Source organism: Sciurus vulgaris (genome assembly GCF_902686455.1).
Source record: "Sciurus vulgaris genome assembly, chromosome: 6".
NCBI classification, from domain to species: Eukaryota; Metazoa; Chordata; class Mammalia; order Rodentia; family Sciuridae; genus Sciurus; species Sciurus vulgaris.
Genome location: NC_136466.1, coordinates 5,298,057 through 5,323,962, shown reverse-complemented (window position 1 = coordinate 5,323,962; position 25,906 = coordinate 5,298,057). Strand labels below are relative to the sequence as shown.

At 38.3% G+C, this 25,906-nt stretch overlaps 2 pseudogenes across 2 annotated transcripts in view; both read right to left on the bottom strand.

Moving 5' to 3' along the window:
* LOC306663221 (transportin-1-like) overlaps positions 1-25,906 on the bottom strand; it is a 572,343-nt pseudogene that overhangs the window by 381,677 nt on the left and 164,760 nt on the right. The gene's annotated exons all lie outside the window — the stretch shown is intronic.
* On the bottom strand, positions 1,491-24,935 carry LOC306663381 (olfactory receptor 14C36-like; annotated as a pseudogene). The gene is made up of 3 exons: positions 24,177-24,935; positions 3,913-4,043; positions 1,491-1,625 (listed from the first exon to the last, which is right to left on the bottom strand). The product of its transcript is annotated as an olfactory receptor 14C36-like (transcript).

Below are 25,906 nucleotides of genomic sequence, written 5' to 3'. Positions count from 1 at the left end.
ATTGACAGATGAAGAGCTCCCAAGCAGGCCCTGCCCCTTCTTCACTGCTGTAACACACACAGTGCAGGCTGGGGTGAGATTTTCAAGCCCAGGGACCTGGGTACTTGCCAGGTAAGTCTCTTTAAATAGTGCTCTCTCAACAAATATGACTGATGTCACAAATGTGGTCACAGGTATTTCAGATCTTGAGGTTCTAAAGAAAAAAAATTGGTATTTTCAAATAATGTGATTACTGTGGTAGAAATAATACAATATATACTGTGTAAGCATGTAAATATTTTTGACAAATTCAGAAAGTGATTGGTGATGAGACAAATCTATATTAAACACCCTGCCACCTTTCACTCTCCCTACTGACCTCCAGGCACTACATGGGTTATTGCTGATCTACCCCAGCTATTTGTGTCAAATATAAGATGGAAAATTAACTATGCGTTTAGGATCTGGAAGCTGGCATAGAACAACAAAGACATGTTCTTAGTTTCAATTCCTTTAATACTAAACCAAATAATGTTTTGTTTTTCCAAACGAATTTAGTAAATTTTCCAGTAAATCATTTGAATTGTATCAACTTCATAGATATCCTTCTTTGCATATGTGGTGTAACTACTACTTAAAATATTCCTTTCTAAATTTGACTTACTTTTTTCATGGATCAGTCTCATAGGAAACTTCAGATTATGAATGTAATAAAATAAATATGTGAATTACCATCTAAATTTGACAGGAATTTAGAGTATACTTGGAGATCTACAAAATATGATTACTTTATGAATCTAGATTTTTAATTAACCTTTTTTTTATCTGTTCTACTTAGTTATACATGACAGTAGAATGCATTTATGCATTTTGATAAATCATACAGAAATGAAGTACAATTTTTCACTTTTCTGATTGTACATATTGTAGGGTCACATAAAATTAGAAATAAGCTTTCATTTCTGCAGTTTGACCTCAATCACTTTGGGGTATTTAAAACTGTATTCTCCATTAACAGGTGAAAAACGCTTGTTGAAAATTCCATCAGAAAATAAAAAGATGGGGCATAAATACAACCAATCTCTCGTAGCATGAGGATCTGGAAAATAAGCAGGAGGAGAAATTAGCATGTATTAAGGTCAGAAATTTGAAGAGGATTGTTTCCAGTGCTTTCCTTTGTAAATGGTGATTGCTGGGGTTTTCCCTTTGGATCCTTCTCTTTATAGTGCTTAAAATAGGGTACATCAATTTCATGTAAAATTACAAAGTCCTTCTTGGGGTGTAAGACATAGAAATTAATTATTTTCTCAATTACATTTTTCAGTATTAGCAATTATCACTTAGTGCTATTGGTCAGTCATTGAGGAAAGCCAAGGCACACTTTATAACATTTTGACCTTTAAAATGTGCCTCCAAATGCTGCATAACTCTGAAAATTCCTGCCTCTACTCAGGAAATCTAGGAGACACCTCACATCACATCTATAACATTCACTGCTGGTTCCCAAAATCTCATGTCCATTTTTCATTGCAAAATGAATTTAGTCCATCTTCAAGGGTCCATAACCTTAACAAGTCCAGCATTGCCCAAAAGTCAAAGTCAACAATCTCACCTATAACCGAAGGCAACCTCTGGGCTGTACGCTCCTGAAAAATCAAAACAGGTCTCATACATGCAATGTCCACTGGCAAAAAGTAAACCTTCCCACACCCAAAGCAAGTTAGAGGTCTACTGAAAGAAAGGGAGGGTCAGAGGAAACCAAACCCAGCTGAGCAAGCATAACGCCACCTCATACAGCCTCTAGTACTCTTGAGTGAAAGAAGTTCTTTTCAAAGGGCTTGGGAATTCCTGCCAGTTGCACAGCAGAAGGGTGTTCTTTCATTTGGCTCTCTCTGCAGGATTAATTTTTCTTGGTTGACAGTTCATGCTACTGTTTCTATTAATTTCAGAGGATTCCATTCAGAGGTTCAACTATTATCCTATCAAGGGCAGCCTACAAAGACTCAGACCCTGTTACAATTGCCTGGAATCTCAGGACTTTCTGTAGAATGATGGTGGAAACCTCCATGAACTTTTACCTAGAGCACCCTGCAGTCCTTCAGGGTCAGCACCACAAAAATAATGCTAAAGCCTTCTGCCAGCTGACACCATAGTTGTGTCCCTGTAATTACTGCCATTGTGGTTTTGGAATGTCTTCCTTGTTGAACATGCTGATCTCATTTACCAGGACCCCTTTGTAAGTATGGAGGCCCCATGAGACTTCTCACTAGAATATTCCTTTCTATATCCTTGAGTGTGCAAGGTATGTGGTCTTGCAAATGTCATGGAGGCCCTCAGACTCCTTCACATTTTCTCTTTGTGAAATACTTAGTTTCTCTTAAGGGATTGAAGTCTCTTTACAACTACACATTCCCTGGCCCCAGTGTTTGAAATGATCACTTTAAATTCTGATGAAATCTGGTTTCTAACTCTACTGATATAAACATCTGCTTTCTTAAAATGCTATATGTCTATGGTATTAATATAAATATTCTGAAGGGTTTTTAAAACTTGGAAAAGTATAATATTCCTATCAAAATATTCTCAGTTTTGAATATGACTTTAAAATGCTGTATAGAATCAGTTACTTCATTGGCTTGTTGGTGGCTAAAGTCCCAATGCATTTCTAATTATTGACTGTAGTAAGTCTTTATCTTTTGTAGTTTCGATTCCACAAAGCACTGACAAGCATTATCACAAAAAGTCTCTACCAAGTACCACTAAATATAATGTCCTTATAAGGGAAGACCTGATATTTCAGAAAACATGGCTTTCCAAAATATATCTCTGACTTGTTTGGTATACTATAAAAATTCTGTTCATTTGTTTCACATCTAGTATATGAAGTAAAATTTTTGCAAAATTCTTCATAAGTTCCATACCACAGAACACTTTCAGTGTTTTGCATTATTTGACATAAGATATGAGATAGCATGTAGTCCTTATATCAATATTTCCTTTTTTCATCTCCTTTGCCACCAGGACTTTCAATATAAAACACAAGTTAAATGTCTAAATACATGCATCAAAAGACAACTTTCAAAGGAAGTGGTGTTTGAACTTCAATTTGTTTCTAACTTTATCCATTAAATTTACATTTAGTATACCTGGCCACCTTAACTCATGAAAAGCACATGATTTAGAATTCAGTTAGCTACAGTGGTGGAGGACATGCATGTCATGTGGAGTTTGCATTCAATGCAGGGTGCTCTTCTCCAGTAGATGGATTTAACTGTAAGGACATGCGGGTTGAAACCTTTAGTTTCTGCTTTCTGCATGGACAAGGAGATACTTTTTCATGTTGTGGATGGGATAAAACATTACTGTGATTCTCTCATCATTTTGCCTACAAATTCTTTAGGAGTTGAGTTTTATATGATTTTAAAATAGCTAAACTGACACAGTAATGTATCACACTGCTCACAAATCTGATTGACATTTCTCTGAGTAAGAGCAGATTGTGTGACTCTATGTTATCACCATGTTTTATTTGTAAAGGTTGCCTCTGTGATGGATTTAATACAAGTACAGTGAAATATTCAAAATATTGATGGTATTGATAGCATTCAATATATATAAACACAAATGATTTTAGATTAGATACTGCATTGTATTTATATTTGAAATATTGATAAAATTACAGATTTAATGAAAGATACATGAAATGCTATGGTAAATCACAAAATTATTGTTTGATAAAATCATTCAGCTTCTCATAAGTTACCATTAGGGTACTCATAAGGTACCTACCATTAGGGTAGGCAGTGTAACATGTAAAGACCACATAAGAAGAGCACTTGATCTTATTTATCTCCACTCAGTGAAAGAAGTGTAATGGTGACATGCATCTTTATCATTTCCCTGAGAACAATTGTCTTTTATTACTCTCCTCACAGCTTCCTTTACCTGTTTATTCCTAAGACTATAGATTAGAGGATTCAAGAAGGGAGGAACTATGGTATAAAAGTCAGAGAGAACCATGTCCTGGAGTGTGTCAGAGGTTGCTGAAGGCCTGAGGTACACACCTGTAGCAGAGCTTAGGAAGATGGACACCACAAGGAGGTGAGGGGTGCAGGTGGAGAAGGCCTTCCATGAGGCTCCAGAGGGAAATTTCAGCACCTTAGATAATATGAAAATATATGACATGTGAATTAAGAAAAAGCAACCACCCCAAACCACCACATCAGAGAGAAGAATAAGGACCATATTGCTGGTGGTGTCAGAGCAGAAGAGCCTCAGCAGAGAGAGGACATCACAGAAGAACTGATGGACCATGTTTGACTGGCAGATGGACAGCTGGAATGTGCTTCCAGTGTGCACACCTGCATACACCAGGCCATTGAGCAGAGAAGCCAGGGACATGAGGACACAAAACTGAGGATTCATGATGATGGGTTACTGGAGGGTCTGGCATATGGCCATATAGCGGTCCCAGGCCATGATGGAAAGAAAAAGAATTTCAACACATGCACAAAAAATGACCTAGATGATGTAGGTTGCACACCCAGGCACTGAAATGACCCTATTGCCACTGATGAAGTTGACACAGGCATTGGGGACACTGACGGAAATGTAGCACATGTCCAAGATGGAAAGGTTCATGAGGAAGAAATTCATGGGTACGCACAGTTTCTGATCAGCAGAGGTGAAAGTGTCAGGGAGCAGGTTCCCTAACAACGTACCCAGATAAGTTTGAAAAAATACCGTAAAAAATAGGAAACTCATATTCCAGCCATCAGGAAGAGAAATTCCATTACCATGGTGGAATTGGCCATGTTCTAGAAATTCTGTTTAACTGGGAAACTAAAGAAATAAGAGCAAGTAAGCGAAGCATGATAAATGAAATTACTTTTCATTTTTATGTCCATTGTATTTGCTTGAATTCGTGATTACTTTCCTGGCAGAGGAAGGTTCACTCCTGGTTTTCTGAGTTGTTAATCATTTCTAAGAAGAGTGCACCTCACAGTGCAGATGTTTACGTCTGCAGCCCTTGATCCTGGGAGCTACTTGTCCTCAGCTCCTCCACCATGCCTCCCCTGACCTCCTGAGAGTCCCATGCAGAGCACTTTCAGAGGTTACTCACCCCCTCTCCTGCATGGCCACCTGTGTGAGAGTGCATTCTTCAATGCTCTGTAATTTATTTAACATCATTCTCCATGAATTAGAACTGACAAGAATGTTTTAGCACTTCGCTCCAGTGTTAAAAATGTTTTTACTCAGTGTTTTTGCCCCTTGATATTTGATTCTTTTATATCTAAGAATATTCTCCTTGTACTTCTTGGCACCTTCCATTATATTCTCAATGGCATCATAATCTTTTAAAGACATGTTAACTCTATACTCTAAAAGAAAGATTGTGTTCATAATTAGATCACTTAGGAAGCAGCTCAGATCAGCTCAATCCCAAGTCACCTACATCATCATTTCCTCTGACCTCTGCAAACCTAGGTACTCCTCAGCACATTGCCTTGTTAATCACACTCTACCTTTGAAGAGTGACCCTCCTTCTGAGACTGTCTGGGCTCCTCTGGAGATGTGCGTCTCCCATGGTCAGGGGTTGGTGGCCATACACAGGCAAGTTGCTTTTAATTTCACAGTCAAGGCAAAGTCCAAGGAGTTCCCTCCTGTCTACCTGTCATCTGTGTCTGGTCCCCTTCTTTACTCCTCCGTGACACAGACCTGAAGCAGTGACCTCCTCTTCAGAACTGACAGAGACTCCTTTTCCTACTAGACCAAATGATTACAATGTGTTGCACTTGAAAGGAGGCTCAAAGATACCTTTCCTCTGAAAACTTACTCATAATCTCTAATTCATGCTTCAACTTTTGTATTTTCTTTAAAAATTGATGTATTATACTAAATTGCAACTGATATGTATGTGTTTATCATCCCCACAATGGTGTGCACATCTTTGAATTTTTGTTCATGCGCTATTCATTTTACATGTTTAGTAGCAATTACCTGACATTCTGCAGAGTAATTAATAAATAAAAATATTGTTAGAGTATTGACTTACTACTCATGTGGACTGGCCTATTCCACTAATTTACAAATAAATAGCCCCCCATTAGGCTTTGGGCCTTCTTCTATCCTGTAACATATACAATACACACTGGTTTGAAATGATAAAACAGATGCTCCTCTCTACCCCATGCCTTTACAGGGTCAGATGTAAAGCAGTAATTGCTTAAAAAACATTACTGGTGTCACAAATTTGGCCACTGCTATTCCAGATGCTGGGATTAGGGGAAAAAAAGAAAATTATTGACATTTTACAATATTTCATTTCTCTAGAGGAAAAAAATATAGTAGACTATATAAGAATGTATATATATATATATATATATATATATATATATATATATATATAATTTAGCTACTGATGAGCATTGAGATGAATCAGTGTGAACATGGACCTGCTTCTCTCCCTTGCTGTGAATTGCAGGAGTATAGGAAACGTTGTCTTCTTCTTTTTAACTTTGTGTGAAATCTATGATGGAAAACAGAACATGTGTTTAAAATCCAGGAGGTGCATAGAACCATAGATATTTTCCTCATTTTTGAACATTATATACCACCTACTTTGTGTTTATTTCTCCAACAGAAATTAGTTATTTCCCTCCTAAGTAGTTTGAGTTATATGAACGTAATTGCTTTCCTCCTTATTTATATGATTTAATTGTAGTTTTAGAAAGTTTCTGAATGTGACTTTGACTCTTCTTTCTTTAGTCTCAGAATATACCTGGGATCATGGAGCACTGATCCATTCTCATGTGTAACGTGAAAAACAAGAAAAGGAACCACACCGTAATTTCTACAGAGAAACTCACTCAATCTCAGTAGGCTTCAAATGTATCATTTCTTCAGGAAGATAGATTTAAAAATAAAAACGTGCTTTAGTTCAGATATCTACACCTCAATATTTTTATTGTTACTCAGAACTGTATTATTATTTAAGTGCAGACAAATGCCTGTGAAAAAATTCCCTTCTACAAACAATTAGATTAAAATAAAATAAAATAAAGTCAGGTGGAAAAGAAAGGCATGGCAGGTCTTAATGCCAGGAACATGAAGAGGATGTGCCCAAGGGATTCCTCTAAAGTGTGGAAAGCTGTGAGTTTCACTTTCTGTATTTCTCCAGATAGTTCTTAAAACAAGAAAATGAATGATAAGCAGGTCTTTGAAAACTGCAAAGTATATGTTGGGTTGTAAGTCAAAGGGAACTATCATTTTCTAAATTATAGTTTTTCATTTTTAAAATTATTAATTGGTACTATTGATAAATCTTTGACAATTATTAAGGTGATATTTATTCTTTCTGACACTCTTAATATGCTTCCAGAATTTTATAATTTCATTTTTTGTATTGTTACCACTGGACAGAGACTTCCTCATAGTTACACCTCATATATTGGTAATAAAAATGAAAAATTAGTTGAAAAATAGAATATAAAATGATCAATACAACAAGAGGAGATTGAGAAATTCAAAGTGCATCCGTGAAAATTGTATGCAACTGTGAATGTTTCTTTTTCCTACAGAAACTGATACATTTTAAGGTAGACTATTTATATAAATAATTTGGTATCTACATACCTATTGTCTATCATGTATTTTGCATGTTATGCTTTTTACTTTAAAATGAATGCACTTATTTTTCTTCTCTAGAATTTCTGTGTAGACTATTCTGTGTATTTTCTGAATATGTTATAAGTAAGAGTAAGTGAGAGAAAATAATTTTAAAGCAACCAGAAGCCACCTGAGGAACTCTCACACACATGCACAGTGAAGACATCCCCCAAGGTCCCTTTGTTCCTATTGCAAACTTTGCAATCATGGAAAATAGCATTATGCAGTTTTAAGGAACCTCTGGACTTGCTGTGTTCTTCACAGAACTAATCTTTTTTGTTGTTGTTGTTGTTCCTGGGTGACCTCACCCTTGGATGAAATTGAAATCTGCTGAGCAGAATAAAACTGAGGCTCAGATGTGTTTGGACTCTTAACTACTAAGTACTCACTCCTGAATGCTTCCTGATCTCCAAGTGAGAGCAGAACAGAGTCTCTCCTTGGCTTCTCCCATCAACTGTGTCTGCAGCCATGGTGGATCTGTCCAGCCAGCACAGTGTCATGAGGGATATGGGGAGCTCAGTCACCTCTGCTTTATGTTAACCTGGTGCTTTGCCAGTGGAGTAGGACCCCAGGAGCTTAGAGTTCAGCCTGCAGAGACAGCAGGGAACCTGAGCACAGCACAAGATTGCAGCATCTCCAGAGCCCGGGGTAGAGGACCTGGCCATGTGCCAGCATGAGCAGTGGAAGTCACAGGGGAACTCCTGTGTTGGGCATTGCCCTAAGGTATAACTGGGAAGCTAATGACCCTGAGGAGAGACTGATTGTGCTCACTGTGTGTTCCCATCTCTGCACTCTTCCTCAGTGTGAGTTATGGGTGTGTATGGGGACCAGTTAACATTAAGGGAGATGAGAAGCTCTTAGTCACTCACCAACTTGTAAGTGAGAATCCTCTTACACTCTCTGTAGTTCAACAGCAACATTTCTTATCACTGAGGTGGAATTCAGAAAGTTTGGAGAGAAACAAGTTGTATGAGATGAAAAATTTTCACAAGTCAGGCATGGTGGCACATGCCTGCAATCCCAGTGCATCAAGAGTTAAGGCAGTAGGATTGGTGGTATGAAGACAGTATCAGCAACAGAGTGAGGCCCTAAGCAACTTAGCAAGACGCTGTCTCTATACTAAACAGAACAAAGGCTGGGAATGTCCCACTGCATTCAGTTGCTATTTAAGAAAAGCAAACAAACAAACAAAAATCAAAGACTGCCTCAAGTATTGGGGAACAATTAAAGATATGTATTTAATTTTAAATTCCAGTAAACAGAGTAATCTAAGCATTGACATGAGAAAGACACTGAAGTCAGACAACTAGAGTTCATCTTTTCCTAATTATCCATCATGACTCATTAGCATAGATATTACAGATTTCAACAAATACATTGAATTATTTTTACTCATATGAAGATGAATTGAGTCAGGCACGGTGGTGCACACCTGTAATTCCAGTGACTTGAGAGACTGAGGCAGCAGTACCTCGAATTCAAAACCAACCTCAGGGACAGTGAGGCAGTAAGTAACTTAGTGAGACCCTGTCTCTAAATGAAATGGAAAATAGGACTGGGCATTTGTCTGAGTGGACAGGTGTCCCTCAGTTCAATTCCTGGTACTCTCTCCCACAAAAAAAGATGCATTGAACATATGACACCTTTTATGAAGCATCCATGGAAATAATATGGTAATCTCACAAATTTATTTTACCCCAAAACACAAATTCTAAAAATATGATTTTGAAGTCATCTAATTTGCTGATGCGATGAGATCTGATCAGAAAAATATTAGAGGAGAAGTGTTTATTTGGGGTCTCAGTTTCAGAGGTCTTAATCCACTGAAGGCTCTCTCCATTCCTCAGGGCTCGAGGTGAGGCTGAACACCATTGTGGAAGAGGGTGGTGGAGGGAAGGGGCTCACATCACGGTGATCAGAAAGCAGAGCGTCTCCACTGGCCAGATACAAATATATATCACAGAGTCACATCCCCATTCTCACCTCCTCCAGCCACACCTTTCCACTCCAGTTCCCACTCAGTTATTCCCCTAGAGGAATAAATCACTGATTGGGTTGAGGATCGTACAACCCAATAGTTTCTCCTCTGAACCTTCTTGTATTGTCTCACATGTGGGCATCTGGGGGACTCCACATTCCCAAGCCAAAACAGGTGATAATGTGTAGGCAGTGAACTTGTAAAACCCTGATATGAAGAACATGGTATCCAACTGTGAACATCAATCAGTAAAATTAGGGTAATGCTGAAATTCATCTTTTCCATTACCCTGAGAACAACTGTCTTTTTATTACTCTCCTCACAGCCTCCTTTCCCTGTTTGTTCCTGAGACTGTAGATGAGAGGATTCAAGAAGGGAGGAACCATGGCGTAATAGGCAGAGAGAATCAAGTCCTGGAGTGTGTCAGAGGTTGCTGAAGGTCTCAGGCACAAACCTGTGATGTAACTGAGGATGATGGACACCACAAGGATGTGAGGGGTACAGGTGGAGAAGGACTTCCCTGGGGCTTTGTTGGGAACTTTCAACACAGAAGAAAATATGTGAATATATGATATAATTATTAAACCAAAGCAGCACCAACCAACTATTTAATAGAGGCTAGAATAAGTCTGCTGGTGTTGTCAGAGCAGAAGAGCCTCATCAGAGAGGGGACATTACACTAGAACTGATGGACCACGTTTGACTGACAGAAGGAGAGTTTGAATGTGTTTCCAGTGTGCACACCTAAATACACCAGGCAACTGAGCAGGGAGGCCAGGATCATGTGGACACAAAACTGAAGGTTAATGATAATGGGGTACTGGAGGGACTGGAAGATGGCCACATAGCAGTCCCAGGCCAAGATAAAGAGAAACAGACGATCAAAACATGCACAAAAATAATAAAGATCTGGGTTGCACAACCAGCCACTGAAACGGCCATGTTGACAGTGAGAGAGTTGACACAGGCACATATACCTGTCCAAGATGGGCAGGTTTCTGAGGAAGAAGTATATGGATGTGTGCAGGTTCTGGTAAGCAGTAGTGACAGTGATGTTGAGCAGGTTTTCTAACAAGATACCCAAGTAGGTCAGGTTGAATACTGTGAAATAGAGGAAACTCATATTCCAACCATCAAGAAGCCCAGGAGGAGAAATTCAGTTACCATGGTGGAATTGGCCATTTACAGATTATTCTGTTTGACTGGGAAGATAAAGAGATAATAGGAAGGAAAAACCTGATTAATACAATTCCCCTACATATTCATGTCCAAAGTGTTTTCCTACAAAGGAAAGGTCACTCCTGGTTTTCTCACATGTTTAATCATTTCTGAGCAGAGTGCATCCCCCATGCAGGTGTGAAGGCCTGCAGCCCAGAGTCTGGGTGTGACCTGCAGGGCCTGTAGTCAGCTCCAACAGCATGTCTTCCTTGACCTCCTGAGACTCCCATGCAGAGCACATGGAGGGCTTCCTCTTCTCCTCTCCTGCTGGGCCATTGCTCTGAAGGTGCATTCTTTAATGCCCTGTAATTTAGTTAACATCATTCTCGTCCTTGAACTACAACTGAGAACATTATTTACCACTCTATCCAGTGGTAATACTGTCTTTTCCTCAGTGTTTTTAATCCATGCAGTTGGATTTCTTTTTACATAACACAATTTGTCTTTGTCTCATTGACACTTTCCATTTTTTCCTTTATTCTCACACATCTGAAACAAACTCACACCTGAGGGACTTTCTTGTCACAGCTAGCAGAACTCCTTTTTCTACTGTCACCTAATGATCTAATTTTCCCATTAGAATGTGTTGAGCCAGAAAAGAGGCTCAAATGCAACTTTTCTCTGTAACCTTCCTCCTAATCTCTCATTTCTTTTTCCATATGTCTGTTTTGTTTAAAAATTGACATATCATCCCAAATTACAGGTAATGAGTATGTGTTCATCACTCCCACAACACTGTCACACATCCTGAGTTTTGGCCAATGTAGTTTCATCTTTTTACACATTTATTTGAAATGTAATGTCTTCCTGCATAAGAATTACTAAATAATCATATTGCCACATGAATGACTAATCAGTAAGGTTGTCTGATTTTATTCTACTGATTTACAAATAAAATCCTCCCAAATAGGCTTTGGACCATCTTCACTCCTGTAACAGATACGCCTCAAACTGATTGAAATAAGAAAAGTCTACATGCTCCCCATGAATTTGTAAGGTCAAATCTAAAGCACTAATTTTTCAAAAACATTACTGATGACATAATTATGGTCTCAGCTATTCCAAACACTACATTTTAGGGGAATAAGTATATTATTGTTTTTATATAATTTACTCACTCCTGAGTGTCACATGCTATCAACATGAACAGAAAAAGGTCTCTCCTTGCTTGGCCTCTCCCACAAACTCTGTCTGCAGCTAGGGTGGACCTGTCCAGCCAGCACAGTGCCAGGAGGGACCTGAGGAGCTCAGTCACCTCTGCTTTATGTGAACCTGGTGCCCAGCTAGAGGATGCAGGGCCCTTGGGGGGATCAGAGCACAGCCTGCAGAGACAGGAGGAGGCTGAGCACACCAGGAGGCAGCAGCATCTCCAGAGCCCAGGAGAGAGAGCTGGTCACATGCCAGCATGCACAGTGGATGGCACAGGGGAGTCCTCTGCTGGACATCGCCCTACATCAGTGCTGAGAAGTGAGTAGCACTGAGGAGAGGCTGATGGGCTCACTGTGTGTTCTCATCTCTGCCTCCTTCACCTCAGTGTGAGTTAGGGGTGTTTATGGGGATCAGTTAACATTAGGGTGGTGAAAACTCTCACTCTCTCACCAACCTGCAAGCGGGAAAACTCAAACACAGTTTGGCAGCAAAATCTCTTATAATTCAGATGAAATCCACATGACATAAAATTAACCTCTGTATCAGTTCACAGTTATCAATTCAGTGTATTGTTCTGCACAACTCTACAACTTCCAGCTTCATGTTGTTCCCAAATACTTTTATTACTTCAAATGACCCCTTGATCCATTACACAACATTGTCCATATTACCTCTAACTGCAGTCACTGGAAAACACTAAATGTCCTCTGTATCTTTGAATTTCTATATTTATGAAATTTCATATGAATAAAATTATTTAGTATATGATCTGTATTCTGACTGAAGTTAGCCTAACATGATTGAAATTAATCCATTTTATACCATGTACCATTATTTCATTACTTAAGAATAAATGACATTCCATTAAGTGTATATGCCAGAAATGTTTTAATCAACATGTGCACTAGTGGACTTTTTTTTTTCATTCAGCTCATATAAAGCAACTGATTTATTGGTCATCATATCTTTTGCCATCTTTGGCATTTCTGGTAAACACTTAACACTTTTTAAGATTATGTTGAATAATTGTGTTTGACTGGTTTGCATTGCTGTGAAAAAAAATACTGGATCAAAAATAACAAAACACAACAGCCCAGTGCAGTGGTGCATACCTGTAATTCCAGTGATTCCGGAAGATTAGTCAGGAGGATCCTGACTTTAAAACCAGTCTCAGCCAGAGCAAAAAACTAAGCAAGTCAGTGAGATGATGTGTCTAAAAAAAATACAAAAGAGGGCTGGGGATGTGGCTAAGTGGTTGAGTGGCCCTCAGTTCAAACTCTGGCACAAAAAAAACAAACAAACATCAAACAACAAAAATCCAGACCCCATACAAAAACCGACTCAGATCAAGGAAAGCACTTTTTGGCTCACAGGTTCAGAGTTTTAGTCTATCATCTGTCAATTCCATGGTTTTGTGCCCATGATGTGGGCACACTAAGCAGAACCCAGCACAGGGAAGCTGCTCAGGAAGTGGCTGCCAGTCAGAAAAAAGAGGGAAGGGAAAAGGGGATGCAAGGAAGATAACTGCTTCCACGGCTTGACCCCCATGGCCACTTCCTCCAGCAATGCCCCACATACTGAATACTACCACCTGGTCAATTCATTCAAACCAGGATGGATTGGTTATGTTGTTGTTCTCAAAATCCAATCATTTTTCTTGGAAAAATTCTGCCCAAATGGAAGTACTTTGGGGAGATATCTCACATCCCATCCACATTGTTTCAACACCAGACCTCCAAACTCGTCCATGTCACAATGGAAAATGGTTTTAGCCCATCTATAAGGGTCACTAGTCTGAATAATTCCAACATTGCTCTAAAGTGCAAGTCCAAAATCTCACCTGAAACTGAAGGTAAACCCTTGGCTATGAGCCGCTATAAAAATGAAAAGCAAGTTACTTATAGCCAATATCCACTGACTTGGGTTAATCCTTCCCATAGCAAAAGGGAACAATAGGGTCATTGAAAGAATGGCATGGGCCTGAGGAAATGCAAAACCCAGCTGAGCATACATCACTCAACTCCATCTGTAATTTTTCATAGAGCATCTAGGACCCTTGACTGTGAGGTGTTATTTCCAAAGGGTTGACAATTTCTGCCTTTTTGACCTTGCCAGTTGCAGAACACAGGAGTTGTCTTTTATGTTGGCTTTCTCTGCAGCCAGCAGTTTGCCCTGGGTGACAGTCCATGCCACGTGCACCCATTAATTCCTGGGGATTCCATCCCAACTTTGGCTTTATCCTCCCTGCTTCACATATCACCATGTCAGGGGCAGCCTGCTGGTCCTCAGACCCTGCTACAGTTTGTCTGGTCATTCGGAACTTTCTTTGAACTGACAGTGGAAGCCTTCATGACCCCTTAATTTGAGCATCCTGCATTTCAGCAGAGTCAGCACCACAATAGTTGTAGCCAAAATCAGCTGCCATCTCACACCATAGTTGGGTCCCTGAAATTACTGCCATGGTGGTTTCTGACTGCCTAGTTGAACATGATAAAACAATTTCTTGCATCCCCTTTGCATGCAGGGTGGCCTATAACCCTTCTCAAGGGAATTTTCCCTTTCACATCCTTAAGTATGCCATGGCTGTGGTCTTGCACATTCTTTAGATGCCCTCCTGCAGTATCCTAATGTTTCTGTGTGAAATCCTTAGCATCTCTTCAGATACTGAAATCCTTTAAGAAGCACACCTTCTTTGACCCCAGTTTTTTGCTGCTGTTATTAAATAACCTGTCCAGCACAGCTGTAGAGAAGGGCAAGTTTATTTTCGGGTTCATGGTTTCAGACGCCTTAGTTCATAGATGGACGACTTCATTTCTTGGGTTTTAAAGTGAGGCTAAACATCATGGTGGAAGAGTGTAGAAAAGGGAAACAACTTACTTTGCTATCACTAAGTAGAGTGAGTCCACTCGCCAGATACAAATATGTACCCCAAGCCATGCCCCTGTTCCATCTCCTTCAACCACATCCTACCAATTCAGTTACCACTCAGTTAATCCCTGTCAGGGGATTAATTCACTGATGGGGTTAAGACTTTTTTAGCCCAATCATTTCTCTTCTGAGTATTCTTGAATTGTCCCATATGTAAGCTTTTGGGGAACCTCACATTCAAACCATAACAGATCCCTTTCAAATTCTGGTACAATCTGTTTTTAACTCTACTATTTTAACTCTACTAATGTAAACAACAGCTTTTTTTTTTTTTTTTTTTTTACAATGCTATATCTCTATGATGCTGATATAATCATTCTACAAGTTTTTTAAGACTTGGAAAATTCTGTTTGTTTTGGCCTTATATTCTCAGTTATGAATATTACTTTAAAACATTTTACAGAAGAAGTTACTATATATCCTCTTGGTTTCTAAACTCCCATCAAATTTCTAACCATGGGTTATTCTAAGACCTTCATTATACAAAACACCCAGAAAACATAATCACAAAAAGACTCTATGAAGTACTATTAAATATAGTTTCTTTAGAAGGATAGACCTAGTATTTCAGAAGAGCTCTCTTTCAAATAGATATCTTTCACATAATTGGAATTACTATAAAAATATCATTCTTTGATTATAACTAATACAGAAATCAAATGTTTTTGCTTCATTCTGCTGAAATTCCATACCACACTCACATACCTACAGAATGTTGCATTATATGACATAAGATGATATCATGAAGTTCTTATATCAATGTTTCATTTCTTCATATCCTTTGCACCCAGGAGTTTATACAAAATATCATAAAACACACCTTAAGTATCCCATAGCTTTCATCAAGTGGGATGCTTCTCAATAAAACTGATATTTGGTTTTGATTTCTCATCTATCCCACTTACTGATTCTTGATTTTACTTCTTGCATTTTTGGAGTCTTTTTAAGAAAGTCTGGTCCTAAGCCAAGATGATTAATTGGGCTTAGCTTCTGGATGGTGTCAAAATAAAAAGCTGTTTCTCAGTGAAGGAATCAATCAATAACATGAAAAGAGAGCATACAGAATGGGATCAATATTTACTTAATGCACTTTGGAGAGAGCACTAATTTCCAGGATATATAAAAAAACTAAAAAACAACAAAAATCAAATAATGCAATCTATGAATGGATTAAAGAACTAAACAGATACTCCACAGAATAAATACAATTGATCAACAAATGCATGGAAAAAAAATGTTCAACATCTGCTGTGATTAGAGAAATGCCAATCAAAACCACTTCAAGATATCTCATTCCAGTCAGAAAGTCAATTATCATGAATATAAGCAATAATAAGTGTTGGGAAGATGTGATCAAAGGGTGCACTCATACATTGCTAGTGAGACTGCAAATTTCTACAACCACTATGAAAAGCAGTATGGAGATTCCTCTGAGAATTTGGACTGAACCCACCATTGGACCTAGGTATGCCACTCCTCAATTTATACCAAAAGCACTTAAAATCAGCATACTACAGTAGATGTAACAGCCACATGAATGTTTAAAGCGTCTCAATTCACAATAACTAAATTATGGAACCAACCTAGATATCCTTCAACAAATGAACAAATAAAACTGTGATATACATATATACACACACATACAGAATGGAGTTTTGCTCAGCCAGGAGGAAGAATGAAATTATGGCATTTGCAGGTGAATGAATGGAGTTAAATAATGTCATGCTAATCAAAATAAGCCAATTCCAAAAAAAAAAAAAGTACTAAATGTTTTCTCTGTTATGCAGATGCTCATCCATAATGGTGGAAGGGGTAGGGAAAACTGGAGGAACTTTTTATTTGGCAAACGGGAGTGATGGAGAAGAGCTGGTGTGGAGTGGGAAGGATAGTGGAATGAGACAGATGTTATGATCCTACATACATGTATGATTGCATAATCAATGGGATTCTGCATCATGCACAGACAGAGGAATGAGACGGTGTGCTCCATTAATATACATCTAGTCAAAATGCAATCTTCTATCCAGAAAACTAATTATAACAAATGAAAAATGTACCATCTGTGCAAAAATTAAAAAGTTGATGTTTGTAATTTAATTTCTTTCTAAAGTTATGCACCAAATTTAACATTAATATACCTAAGTACCTTACCTCATGTAAAACTTTCAATATCACTCAATAGGATTCAGTAAACTATAGTTTAGAGAAAATGTAAAGGTGGAATTCACCTCAGTTTCCCTAAGGACCTTCTGCTCTAACATGAAACATTGGAACAGTGAGAACCAGAAGCCATGGCACAGTCAAAGATGTGTGGCAATATTTTGGTTCAGAGTGAATGGGTTGTGAAGTTATCTGGGGGTTGGGGAATTCTATGAGAGAAAGAAGAAGACATGAGTACTGGAATGAGACTAATACAAAATGAATGTTGCAGCATCTGGAACATGTCAATGAATATGATGATGATGTTAGAAAGCAGTAAATGTTTTACGAGGAGGTTGTAAGAACTAAAAAGTTGTTCCCATGAGAAGGTTGGTGATGACATGGCCTCAATTTGGGAATATAAATCTTTAAGAATATTAGTTATACTGTCAGAGGTATCAGAAGTGTAAACACCAAACATAGTTTTTATAATGTCATAGATAATCCCATAGGATGTTGTTCAGATACCTAAAGTCATCTGATTTTTTAAAATACCTTTTAATAGGCTCATCCATGTTTGGAAGAGTTCCCTTTATTTTGTCCCTTAGGACTAGATAATCATACTAGCAAACACACATTAAATCTATCTATGTAGGAGATTAGGAATTTATTTTTATCTTTAGTGTTCATATTTTGATTTTAAACATCCAGCAGGCCACTTTCACCAGTCTTAAATTAGAAGCTCTGGGTTTTTACTCTAATGCCTATAACTCTGCAATATTTATATCTACCATTTAATTGGGGTCAGTAGGAATAATGGAAGTTAGCCCTACATCCTGTAAATTCTATAGGTGATGGCATAGTATCTTAAATTAACTCAGGTTTTTCTATTGAAAGTTGTAATTTTTAAGGCCCTAATAGACAATAGTTATAAAGTTTACAAGGAAAGTAGAAAAATAAATTAACAAGAGTGAAAACACATTTATTTCATATAATAGCTATGAACCAAGAAACATAATTTTTATAACCTCAAATCTTTATTTCAAACTTTAGTTTAAAGAACACCAACTCATGGCCAGGGTTAGAGTTAGGGTTAGGGAGGGGGGCAAGTATGGAGGAAGGAACTACTGTTTAGAGGGTAAAGAGGGGTGGGAGGGGTGGGGGGAAGGGAAAAAATAACAGAATGAATCAAACAACATTGCTCTATGTAAATTTATGATTACACAAATGGTATGCCTTTACGCCATGTACAAACAGAAACAACATGTATCCCATTTGTTTACAATAAAAAAAAAAAGAACACCAACTCAATATAATGTTTCTTCTAAACCTTATACTTTAGAAGATTAATATACTTGGAAGATATGAAATATCTAGTATAGAAAGAAGCCTGCAATAGTACCATGATCACACTCATGTCCAAGTTTACCTTTTGAAGAAAAATTCAGGATTTTAGTGTAATGTAGCATTCAAAACTACCAATTGTTGTACAAACAGAGTGGTACAGATCCTAATTCCTTTAAGGCCAAGATTTCTAAATAATAAAACTTAACAAACAGAAATTATTGTGACAGAGAAGAGCACATTAATATTTTGAGAAATCCTTGTTACTAAAACACATAGAGGATTAAACTTTGGTTTATATCAGTGCATTATTATTTGGCCTTCAGAAGAATCTTTAAATAACATCTACTAATTGTGTTAATTAAATATAACCAATAAAGTTGCACACAAACTTTTTGAGATTCACTCTCCACAAACTTTCTCTAATTTACTTAGATGTTTTGCAACTTTTACTTTATCACGTGAAAGATTTTCACATCCAGAATCACTTTTTCCTTTAATTTTCATATATATATAAATGGGGAGGGGAGATACCAGGGATTGAATTCTAGGGCACTCAACCACTGAGCAATATCCTCAGTAATATTTTGTATTTTATTTAGAGACAGGGTCTCACTGAATTGCTTAGCACCTTACTTTTGACGGGGCTGACTTTGAACTCAAGATCCTTCTGCCTCACCTTCCAGAGCCACTGGGATTACTGGCATGTGCCATAGCACATTGCTTAAAATATATTTTTTTACTGTGAACTTTCTTATATCTCTTTCCTAGATGTTGTCACCTGTTTAAGTTTACAGTTTGAAACAATCCTATATAAAATTTTTGAAATGAGACAAATGACTCCACTTTAATAGACAAAATACTTTGTTTTTATAGAGTCCTGAATGAAGCACTACTAAAATATTTTTATACTCTTTGTATATAGAATTACACTTGATAGAATTTTTCCTTTAGTTATTTTTGTTTTTAGTGACATCAGAGAAATGTTTTCAATTAATACTTTATGGAAACCCATTCAGTGTTTAAATATATTTCCTTCTGGAAATTATAAAGTCTAGAGTACTTGATTTTATATTTTGTGATTGGTTTTTAATACTTTAACTTTGTAAATTAATCAAATACTTTTTTATTTTTTAACAAAAACCTTTATAAAGGTTGATTCCATGTGTTAAATCTAATTTACTTGTTTCTAAATGTGAAAAAGCAGGATATCAGACAATTGTAGTTAAGAATATTAGTCCTCACTTTCCTATTGAAGAAAAATCTGAGAAACAGTGGATATTACATTTTAGATATTTTATTGAGCCCATTGTGTGACCACCTAGAAAAACATATGAGTTAGTAATCTTAAAGATAGCTTACTTTTATTTATTTACTTAATACAAATTGAAACTGTTTTTAAAATCATGTGAAAAGAAAGATATTTAAATCCATTTTTATTTAAATTTTGATTTATGAGCACTCATCTGTATGTCAATTTTGATACCATCTACAGGATATATGGACACAAGCACATGTGTAGCCACAACACTAAAACACACAGGTGTGCAAACATACTTAACTCAGACAGGAAACAAAGATTTTACATCTTTTTGTAGGTAGATATCCACAGATGGGAGGCAACACTATAAATTATATTATAACCTCTATTAGATGTAAGCCACTAGGTATCACAAAAGAGCCTATCTGACTTTTACATCATGACTTAAATGCAGGGCAGGTGTGTGTATGTGGAAATGCCAGGTCCAAAGCCATTGTAGACAACTGAATGAAAGGCTCAGGGGACCACTGGCCCTTGGTGGCTTTCAGAGTTATTCCCAACACCAACATGTCTATGCACCTTTAAGATTTTGTGAAGGGAAATTTTCTAGTGTATTTCAGAGTCAAACCTTGAAAAATTGACCTCTGAACATAGATTTGAATAACTTATATTGGTAGATAAAAGAAGAATAATCAGAAGAATATCAATGTAGTCCTAAAGGAAGAAATGTGAATTTACTATAAAAACATGAGCTTAAATATAAAGAATTTTTTCCAAACAGGAATTCTAAAAATAATGCAGTCATAATTACTCTAGTAAAGGAAGCATGTTGAATCTTTTTATCAGATCAGAGTGTACCTTTATAAAAAGGTTTTTTTGTTACTTTTAGTTATATACATGACAGTAGAATGTACTTTTACATATTATACATGCATGGGGTATCACTTTCTATTCTCTATTGTACATACTGTGGAGTTACATTGGGAATGTATGTGCATATAAACATAGGAAGGTTATATTTGATTTATTCCACTGTCTTTTTTATCTCCCTTAACTCTCCTTATCTTTGTTCTCTTTTTGTGTAATCCAATGAACTATATCAGTTGTCTGTAATGTTAGTGGGAAACAGAAGAAAGGAAGGCTGGCATAAACTAAACAATTTTGATCTTTGTTATGTGTAGTAACACAATTAGTGAAATCACAATTAATACATTGCACAAAATATCAATCACTGTCCATTTCTCTGATATTCATATTTCTTTTTAATAATACAAAATTTTCAATTTCAAACTAGCACTAGAAATATAGGGAGCCCCTTAGGAACTTAGCAAGATCTTCATTCTAAGTAAAACACAAAAAGGACTGGATATGTGCCCTTGGGTTAAATCCCTGGAAAAATAACAACCAGAAAACCCAACAAATACAATAACAAAAAAAAAAAAAAAAAAAAAAAAACAACCACCACCACCAAAAACAGCAAATGGTTGTCACAAGGCTTTAAGGAACAAGGACATATAGATGTTTACTTTATGAACTCCAGTAGATTGAGAAAAATGAAAAGTTGACCTGTGTAAGATTTTGAGGTTGGACAATTGCAGTCTATTTTTCCATAATAATAATCCATGACACTTTAGGATAGACATCAGAGAATGAAGATATGTGGGAGGAAATCTGATCAAAAACTGTCTTGCAAATCAGCTTTGGGGATTGTTCCCTGACACTGGGCAAATCATGGCCATCCTAAAACAGTGGCAGCCAGTATGGGCCCAGGAATGTGGGGTGCTCTTACCCAGTGGATGGATTTGACTGTAAGGACACAGGTTCTCTATTTCTTCCATGGACAAGGACAGTCTTCTTATTTTATGGATTAGATTTACAAAAGTATTATTGTGATTCACTCTACATTTTTGGTTTGTATTTTTCTTTGGGATTTGATTTTTATATATTTTAGTAGTAATTAAGTTGACACATATGAAGAGGATTGTATGACAATAAGAATCTCAATCAGGGAAATTAGGATAATGATGAAATGCATCTTTTTTATTTCCTTGAGAACAACTATCTTTGTATTACTGTCCTCACACCTTCCTTTACCTGTTTGTTCCTGAGACTGTACATGAGAGGATTCAAAAAGTGAGGAACCATGGTGTAAAAGGCAGAGAGAAGCATGTCCTGGAGTGTGTGAGAGAGAGTGTCTACTCTCCAAATACAAAATATATACCCAAAAGCCATATCCCAACTCCAATCTCCTCCAGCCACACCCTACTACTTCAATCCATCCCATAAGAGTTTAATTCCATTGATTGGGTTAAGAGTCTTACAACCCAATCATTTCTCCTCTGAACCTTCCTGCATTTTTTACATGTGAGTTTTGGGGAAAGAAACAAGATGTAATCTTGACAGTTACCAAGAGAGATGGACAGCTTGAACTTTAAGCCAGGAAGTGTGATAGATTGGAGGACTCAGGGAGCAGCCTCAGCAGAAAGCTGATGTATCACAAGATGAACCTGGGGTTTCACAGCCTGGGAAAAGTGTACAGTGTAAGTGACTCAGGCAAAGGACACAATGGTAGTTACTATGTCTACAACTTCATCTGACTTAAAGTCTTATGGCCAATGAAAGGAAGGAAAATGTTCAGGAACAGTTTGTAATTGAGTTGGTCCCCATTGGATAGCTTGAGAATAATTCTACATTCCTGAAAATTCAAATAACAATTATATTTTAACCTGTGGCACTTGTATGTATACAGACCAAACTACGTAGGGCCCAGAGCCTAGCATATTGAAAATACACTGATCATGATGAGCCAAGAGTGAAGCATGCTGAAGGAGGTCACAGAGTGACCAGTGAGCATCCTCCCGCTGTCTCACTCAAGCAGACTCACTCAGCAGAGTCTGGGCCAAGGCGGGCGGCCTCCATGCCATTATGGCTATTCCACCTGACTCATGGTGAGGAGGACACTGTGCTGGTCATCAGAACTATGGAGCTTTTTAAAACTAGACCACTCTCACGTGGACTGTTTATCTGTCTAGGTTTTATAAGGTTTGTGCTTTTTATTTTAATTCCCATTTCTAGTATAATGTTCCCCAATGTCTGGAGACAAAGTACAAGAATGGAAAAAGCATTGTGAAAACAAAATCATGTCAGCTGTCTAGAGATAAGGTTGATGGAGAAAGGGTTGTATGGGTGAAAACCAATTTAGGCCCAGCAACAGTGTTCCCACAGGGAGGGAGAAAATATAAAAAAGATTCCTCTATTTTTTTTTTGTTTGTTTCTGAGAAGGAATGATTAAGTAATTAGAAAAAAATAGTTTTGAATAATGCAGGATGGGAATAGGCTTCTTGGAACCCTGGAGGAGTTCAGGCATCACAGGGCTGATCGCCCAACAGGCCTTTGAGGGAGAGGGTCCCTATGACCTGCAGAGGAATTCTGAATGATCCTGGCCTTGGCCTGTAAATGACTTTTGGAATTGTTATTTATGCCAACCCCTCAGAACCCCAGAGAACTCAGCAACATCACCCAGGACCCAGCCAATTGCAGACACCTGAACAACACAATATTTATCAAATCTCATGCACAGTACACTGGTCATGGTGGGACATGTGAGGTGGGGGCCTGGCCTCCTAGGCAGATGGCCTCTGTGGAAGTGGGAACCCTATGCTCAGGGCTGGAGCAAATCCAGTTATCCAGTGGGCTCCTTCCATGGAGGGATGCTTTGAGCGTATGAGTTACAGCAAGCAATGTAAAAACAGTGTTTTCTAGAGCACAGTTTGGAGTGATACTGATCCTGGCAGCCAACACAGCCCATGTGCTCTGAGAATATTCCTAAGCATGCTCAGAGTCAAGTCCACCACACACTGTAGTCCTACTCAGTGGCAGGTGGACAAAGTTGCTGAGTTCTAGAGAAATAACCTGACTCCTCTGTCAAGAGTTTCAACTTTAATTTATATATCTCTACCTTCTCAAAAGCAAAGGAACAGAGACAAAATACCTTTTTATCAGAATGATATTTAGTAACTTTACTTGTGACTGTGAGAAAATGTATTACTGCTGAAATGAATTGAATTATTTCATAGATTAACATGTTTACACACATATGGTTTAAATTTAAATATGACACTGCTTTCTCATTTTCTATAGTTCAACCTATTTTTTATGAAGGAGGATTAGAAATGATAGTGTAATTCACAAAATTTTTATATTGAAAATTTATATAACTGGGACTTCTTAACATGATGTTAAGGTAAGCTGTAGAACTTGTAAAGTCCAGATTAAAAGAGATTTATATAATTATGAACTTGAATGTGTTCAATGAGGATAATAATAAAACACATCTTTTTCATTGCCCTGAGAATAATTGTCCATGCATTAACCTCCTCACAGCTTTTTTAACCTGTTTGTTCCTGAGACTGTAGATGAGAGGATTCAAGAAGGGAGGAACCATGGTGTAAAAGTAAGAGAGAACCATGTTCTGGAGTGTATCAGAGGCTGCTGAAGGTCTCAGGTACACACCAGTGATGGAAGTGAGGAAGACACACACCACGAGGATGTGAGGGGTGCAGGTGGAGAAGGCCTTCCCTGGGGCTCTGGTGGTAAACTTCAGCACAGGAGAAAATATGCGAATGTATGACATGATTATTATACCAAAGCAGCCACCACCAACTATTTAATAGAAACAAGAAGAAGGACCATGATGCTGGTGGTGTCAGAGCAGGAGAGCCTCAGCAGAGAGGGGGCATCACAGAAGAACTGATGGACCACATTTGACTGACAGAACGACAATCGGAATGTGTTTCCAGTATGCACACCTGCATACACCAGACCACTGAGCAAGGAAGCCAGGGTCATGTGGACACAAAACAGAGGGTTCATGATGATGGGGTACTGGAGTGGCTGGCAGATAGCCACATAGCGGTCCCATGCCATGATGGAGAGAAACAGCATCTCCACATATCCACAAAAAATGACCAAGAAGACCTGGGTTGCACAACCACCCACTGAAATGGCTCTGTTGCCAGTGAGAGAGTTGACACAGGCATTGGGGACAGTGATGGAAATGAAGCACATGTCCAAGATGGATAGGTTCCTAAGGAAGAAGTACATGGGTGTGTGCAGGTTCTGGTCAGCAGCAGTGACAGTGATGATGAGCAGGTTCCCTAATAAGGTACCCAGGTACATCAGTGGGAATACTGTGAAATAGAGGACTCTCATATCCCAGCCATCAGGAGAGCCTAGGAGGAGAAATTCAGTTACCATAGAGGAATTGGTCATTTCCTGGAAATTCTGGTTGTCTAGGAGATAAAGAAATAAGAGAGAAAAAGCAAAGCATGATTAATAAAATCACTTTACATATTCATGTGCACAGAATTTTCTTGTATTTTTGATTACTTTCCCTGAAGAGGAAACGTCACTCCTGGTTTTCTGATACATTTAAATTATTTGTAAGCTGAGTGAACCTCCTAGGGCAGGCATGTAGCTCTGCAGCCCAGTGTCAGGAGTGACCTGCAGGGCTTGTGCTCAGCTCCTCCATCATGCCTACCATGACCTCCTGAGACTCCCATGCAGACCCCTGGCTGGGGTTTCTCACCTCCTCTACTGCAGTTCCCCCTGTACATGCCAGGTACAATACTAATGAAGCACTAGGAATCATAGCAAATACTATAGAGTTTACAAGACTTCTCTGGACCTGTCATTCTTTGCAGAATTGATGTTTTGTTTCCTGGGCTAACTGATTCTCTGGTTGAGATTGCAAATTGTTAAGTAGAAAAAAAATGAGGGTCAGATGCATTTGAATGCTAACTGTCAAGTACTCACTCCTGAGTGTTGCCAATGTCATGTGGGAGCAGAACTGAGTCTTCCCTCGCCTTCCCCACTTAACTGTGTCTGCAGCCAGGGTGGGAACTGTCCAGCCAGCATAGTGCCATGTGGGATATGGGGAGCTCACTCATCTCTGCTTTATCTGAACATGGTGCCTTGCCAGGAAGCAAGGCCCCTGAGAGTCAGACCTCAGCCTGCAGAGACAGTAGGGGAGGGGGGGTGCGCACCACCTGGCAGCAGCATCTCCATAGCCCAGGAGAAATGACCTGGCCACCTGCCAGTGGTCAGTGGATAACACAGGGGAACTCCTGTGGTGGGCATTGTCCAAAGTCTTTACTGAGAAACAAGTAACATGAGGAGAAACTGATGGTGCTCACTGTGTATTTTCATCTCCACTCCTTCACATCTTTGTGAGTTAGGGGTGC